Source organism: Pelobates fuscus, chromosome 12 (assembly GCF_036172605.1).
Source record: "Pelobates fuscus isolate aPelFus1 chromosome 12, aPelFus1.pri, whole genome shotgun sequence".
NCBI classification, from domain to species: domain Eukaryota; kingdom Metazoa; phylum Chordata; class Amphibia; order Anura; family Pelobatidae; genus Pelobates; species Pelobates fuscus.
In genome coordinates, this window is record NC_086328.1 from 124,134,186 (window position 1) to 124,140,877 (window position 6,692).

Sequence of the window (6,692 nt, forward strand, 5' to 3'; positions counted from 1 at the left end):
CAGTCCATGGGGTACATAATTGTACTGGGTAATGTTCAGTTAAAATAGCTTGCTCCTGGTGTCAGGAATCTGCTTGAATTTTTGAAAATGTAGAATCCCAAAATGCTAGCTACATATTAGCATTTTTGACTGTGTAGGGTTAAAATACACCATGCGGTAAATATACATTGACTGGCTAAACTAGGTATATGTAGTACAGCGTGCATTGCAGGTTCTATTGCAGCCAGTGCCATAAGCCCTAGAAATGTCTCCCTCTCCCGTCTTGTACCCTTTGAGCACAGCAGACCTGTATACAATAGAAGGTGGGTTGTTTAATTTACTGCCCCTCTCAGCTATTCAAACCAAATAAAGCCAACCTCTTGAAGGTAGGCATCAGCCAGCCTGCGGTACCCCCTTAAATGAGCTAACCATTAACCTTGAGAGCAGGATGCACTGAGGTCTGAGTATTTCTCTTTTTATAAAACATAGCACTTTAGATGAGATACAGTCCGAATGATAAACCTCAAATCTTTATTGCAGCTTTAATTGTGAAGGCCATTTAAGCAGTGCATCACAATCCTGTAACCCATTTTCAATCTTGAATTTCCCTTATTTGAGCTTCAAATACAACCACTGACGAACTATCAATTTCCGTTCAGATCCTGTCATTTCTGGCGTTTCAGTAATTTGGTTCCAAACACTTTGCAAGGGAGAGGAATAAAGTAGCTATGGTAGCATTCCTCATACTGAAGGATGTCCGAGCCATTTTAGAAATGTTTTTATTCCATATCTATTTAACTTAATTGAGGGGAGAGGGATACATTTTGAACTATTTCAATATTTTGAGAGACTTAACCTACCACTGCAGTGACCAGATAAGTGACTACACAGACCGTAATGGATCGTACATTTATAGGAACACTCCAAACACCTAAAGTACTTTGTTTCTGGAGTCTGTCATATTTGTGACCGTTTATAAAAGTGCCGATTTTCAATAGAAAGTAGGGGTTAGAAACAAGGTTTGCTTCAGCTTCCATTAGATCCACTCAGTGAGCCATATTACAGCTGGCTGAGAAGCATTACAAAGTTAACACGAGCTCTCACGGCTCAGGCACAGATGCTTCTCAATGAGAAACCTTTGATGGCGGTATTCCCTAGTGCAGACTGAACGTCTGTGCTGGGGGAAAAGGGTGAAGGCTTGCAAAGGCTGTCTTTATATATACCACCCACCAATGGAAAAAATGCTTAAATAAATGTACTCCAATGAAAACATGTATGCATCTAAGAATTATTTATTTATTTGGAGTGGAGTGTTCCTTTAATGTCAAAATTAAAGAGAACATTTTATATTAAAAGCAGTGACATATACACCACTACAGCCTGCTGTACCCTTACAGCCTCACAGGTTAACGGCCAAACAGTTTGCAAATGGCTCGACCACTTTCCCGGGGTCTATAGGGTGCCGGTTGCCACCTGTGGACTTGGAAGCTCCTGCATCGCTGGGCTAGCTCAATGCAGAACGCTTCCAGCTGCATAAGAATAGGTGACGGCACTCGGCAAACACCAGGTAAGTTGTCAAACTATTTAACTACTATACTTATACGGAGAGGGCTGTAGTGGCTATGGTGTTTGGGGCCAGTAACCAGATGGAAACATAGGGGAAATAACCAAATAGCTGCGGTATGAATCAAATTGTTGTTTTGTTGTTTTGTCACAGGTTTTTTTTGTTTGTTTTTTGTCAGTTAAAAGTATCTGCTCGTGAGCTGGACATTCATTTAAACCGTATTTCAACCATTCGTGTTTAGAGAGGAAGAAATGCTCACTCTACATGGGGCCATTAGAGTTTATGATTTAAAAAAATAAAAAATAAAAAAATTAACAGCCTTCCTGTTTTTTTTAGGACTTTTGCCTATTGGTAAGCCATATTAATGTTCATTAAAATGTGAATTTTAGTTATTCAACCCCTTAAGGACCAAACTTCTGAAATAAAAGGGAATCATGACATGTCACAAGTGTCATGTGTCCTTAAGGGGTTAAAAACAGAGTTGAAGAAAATCAGATTTGCAAAAAAAAAAAAACAGAGTTGAAGGACTTGGGTCAAAACAGCAGTGTTTAAACAATTCTCCCAATTTTTGATATTTTAGTTATTTTTGCTTAAAACTTGCAGTTCAATATTTCAAATTCTCCAGAATTCACTGTTTATCGAATTCAGTGGTAGCAGACTTGCTTGCAAATGAATAGCTCAAGTTTAAATATGGGTTCATTTTTCTTCCGTGTCTCTTACAATTATTAGCCTGTTAAAATGAATGTTATTTGAGGCATTGGCTGCATAATATATAGCCTTACCCATAACAATCAGGTAGAACATTTTACAGTAATATTTTAAAGGTCACTAATCCCTTGCTGTAGGATTGCCTATTGCATGTTTATAGCAAGAAAGAACAACGTGTATACCTGGAACTTTGTAAATCCTACATAACAATAAATGTAAATAACTGCACTGTTTGTACTATAAATGTATTATAAATACCTGATTGCAGCCTTTGGAGTCTCGTTGTCTTTATTCTTGGTGAATATGTTGCTTTTATAATACCTGTAATGATTTAATGGAGGTTTCGAAGAACTTGTACTCTCTCTGTTTTTATTTCGAGGGTTTGTTTGTCTTTTTAAACTTTAATACTTTGTATTTTCTATTTGACAATCGTTCTAAATACAAGTAGCAATAAGAACATGCATCTTAATGTCTCACATCATGAGCAACAAGGAGAAGCATTCATACGGAATGTATAATCAGATATAGTATCAGCAGTTATGTAAGACTATCACCCCAACAACACCCCAACCCCCAACAAGAGAAAATGAGAACGACTTTCACTTCAGCAATTGATGGAAAGGATTTTAAAGTGATGTCAAACATGGATTGTGACACCACTGGAGTAATTTATCTAATTACATGTCCATGTCTTAAGCAATATGTCGGGAGGACAAAAAGGAAACTTAAAACACGAATTTCAGAACATATCCGGAATGTGAAAAAAGGTTTATTCACACATAATCTATCCAGACACTTCAAAGAAGCTCATGGTGGAAATCCAGCAGGTTTAAGTTTTATGGCTATCGAGAAGGTAGAGACCAATTGGAGGGGAGGTGATCTGGAAAAAAGTTTAGACCAAAAAGAAGCTAAATGGATCTTTACTCTGAACTCCCTAGTACCCAACGGTCTTAATATTGACTTCGAGCTTAATGCTTTTTTATAAAAAAATGTATAAAAAATTTTAAAAACTTTTTTTTTTTTTTTTTTTTGGTATATTTGCTATTTTAATATATCCTGTTTTTAGCTCTAACTCTAGTCTTGGTAGATATGTTCCAATTTTAGAGGGTTTTGATAACACTTTATTCTCCCTTTAGCATGTATGGCTCTCTTCCCATGGAGAGTGTCCCATAATAATCCATTAAGTGTCTATTATCTATTCTATTTCATCTTATTTTTCTATTTCTATCTCTATATTTATTTTTATTTATTTTTATTCTTATTCTTATTTCTATTTTTATTTTGAATGACCTTATATGTGCCGAGTATATTCTTTAAGTTAAGGGTGCCGGTTGGTCATTCAGTTATTACATTGTTGCTAATGTGATGGTCTCAGTCTAATGAGTTTAATAGCTCTAATCAGCACCTCCTAAGTGTGTGTATTTCTTAACCAGCCAATTTTCTCCCGATATTTGTCCTTTTAATATGGTCTTTGTAATATGGTCTTTCTAATATGGTCTTTCTAATATGGTCTTTCTAATATGGTCTTTTTAATATGGTCTGTCTAAATTAATATTATCATAATATGTATGTTATATTCCATTTATTAAGTTTGATGTTCCCCAAAAGGTATGCTTAATTATTATTATTATAATATGAATGTTATTTTCATTCTGTTTAATTAGAGAAGAAGTGAAGATAAGTATTAAGTTTCCATCTAGGTCCTTTTGATGTTATTCTCCTGAGCCACAGGGATGTGTTACATTGCACTATTATATTTATATGTGATTTACACTTAGTGATAAAATGACATATATCGCATCCCTGCACTGTTTATGGCTTATTATAAGCTGATCATGAATTTTTGATTTCTATTCTTATTTATTTATGCCTAATACTTTTTATTTTTATTTTATTTTGTTATATCTAAATTTAAATTTCTTTATTTCTTTATTTCATCTATGTATGTTTTTTTCCGCATTTGATTGAAATGTCTTATTTGCAAATTGCTATTTCTTTATTTCATCTATGTATGTTTTTTTCCGCATTTGATTGAAATGTCTGATTTGCAAATTGCCAATTACTGACTTGTAGGTTTGTAGATATATATACTGGTATTAAGCAAGGTACTGATATGCCTCTGATGAAATTGGGCAATACCCTTTGAAACGCGTAAGGCTACAATCCACATTGGAAAGGTTTGAGAACTAAGGCCTGTTTGGAGAAAGCATCTGTTGGCTATCTACTGTTTCTGCCTAACATCACCGAGATGGCTCACCTATCGATGTGAGGTCGGAGGTGGACTAACCAAGACTGCGGACGCCGTCCTCACCGGTTGCTGCAACACCCACTTGGTAGAAGACGAATATCATCCACAGCCATCCAGTATCATCAGTCAGGTTATTTAGCCAATTTTGCTTTCTTCTTTTTTGGAGCAGTTCTATAATATTTTATTCACCTATATTTAGATGATTTACCTTTTTTAATTAAATAAAATAACACTCTATTTTTCACCTACAAGTTTTTATCTTTTATTGGCATTACACGGATTATACACGGATCCTGTCACGACTTTAACACAATATATTTTTTATCTTTGATTGCTACAGCCACAATTATCACTTTCAGGCTGTCAGCCCAGATTTTTTTCGGTGAGAGACTAAGCATTTTGGCTGTTAGTCAGCAATACTAATTAGCCCTTATTTTATTTCCATTTCCATTTTTATGTTTTGGTTTATTTACTGACATTTTGGATCTATTTTTTTTTTTTTGAATTATCACTAATTTTCTACTTTTGCACTCGATCTTTCTTGTATTGAAAGTATATAAATTCATAAATACCCCAGTTGATCTTGCTATTTCATCCAGCAGATCAAAGGTGGTTTATGATACACACTCTAAAAGACTGGTATATATTATTCATCCAATTTGGGACTTATATATTTATACTTGGACTATTTGCTGCTATGAAACATAATGCTGTGATTTTATACTGAGTATAACTTTGTCTGCCTGAGTACACACATTTGCATTTTAAGAATTTCCTCATTTTTAGAAATTAGAATTTTATTGTGTAACTATAAGGCATTCTCTTCTTTTTATTGTAAAAGCTCCTGGATAAATTGTATCTTTTCTATGTAAGACTATCAACTGGACAAATATCGTATCAATCTATACTGTCATCAGATAACATGTAAATCTGAACCCTGTATGCCATAGTATCCCGATTAGGTTCTTCGATAAGTCCTAGCAGCTCTTCCCCGGGTAAGGAGCGAAAAACCGCAAGTTCCCAACTACAAAGAAAGAAGAGGGGGGGTGTAGTAATTTGTATTTCTAGTAATGAATAGCTTTTTTGTGATATCTGTAAAATTTTCGGAGTAATGACTGGTATATACTTCATTACTGATTATTTTTTTTTTTACCAACAGCTAATAGTGTATCTTATTTAAGCAGAACATAAAATTGAGGATGTTTAGTTAACAGAGGTAAGGCGCTACTCGACGAAGCCGGTTCTGACCCTGATTAGGTGTTTTCCCCAATGATCATAGAGTTGTAACTAATGTAGCGAAACACAATTTAAAAAAAAAAAAAAGTGTGTAGTTTTTGGCTGATCTTTTCACATGGTACTCCAGCACTGTCAAGTGAGTATAATGTATTATGGATATTTTTTGTGTTGCTTGTTCTGGTGTACAAGTGTTTGTGTGTTTTCACCAGTTTATTATTTTTGGGTCACATCTACCATAAAGAAGGGGGGTACATTCAATGACAAATGGCACTAAACTTTTACATATAATTATAGTCTTTCGAAGAAGACTTATGAACATGTCGAAAGTGTCGGACACCCAAAAGGATTTTTTTTAAACCACCGAAAACCCTTTTCTAACAGGTAAACATTACCCCAAATAGATGCAGAACAAATACCTGCCCAAGTTCATGTTTTGCAAGCACCAATTTGAACATGTTTAAAGAAACCTCCATGCATGTCAGTGTGGATTTGTTACCAAACAGGTTAATGATACACCTGTCACCATTGCATTATAAAAAAGGTCAAACAGGCAGGTCACATCTTTTCGAGATGGATCCATTGTGTTTGGGTTAATCTAACCATCTCATTGTTGGCAATTTACTGAACAGAATATTGGGATGATTGGCTGCAATGCTCAGCACTATCACTAGGTGTCAGTATACCTTTCTCACATATCTGGTAATGACTGTTGTAAGTCAAAATATGTTGGTTTTTTTGCTTGTGCCTGACACTAAGTTGCAAAATGTATTTGCAAATTTGGATCTGTTGTGTATAATGCAATCATAGTTAATTATATAGAAATTAATAGGTCCCCATTGTTGACCTCTAAAGTGAAAGTGGCTTTGGCACCTTCTGGGTCTCTGCATATTTTGCAAAGACCCCCAATGGTGAGTTTGCCTCTTGCAAGTGCGATGGCCGCAGAGTGCAGGAAAAGCT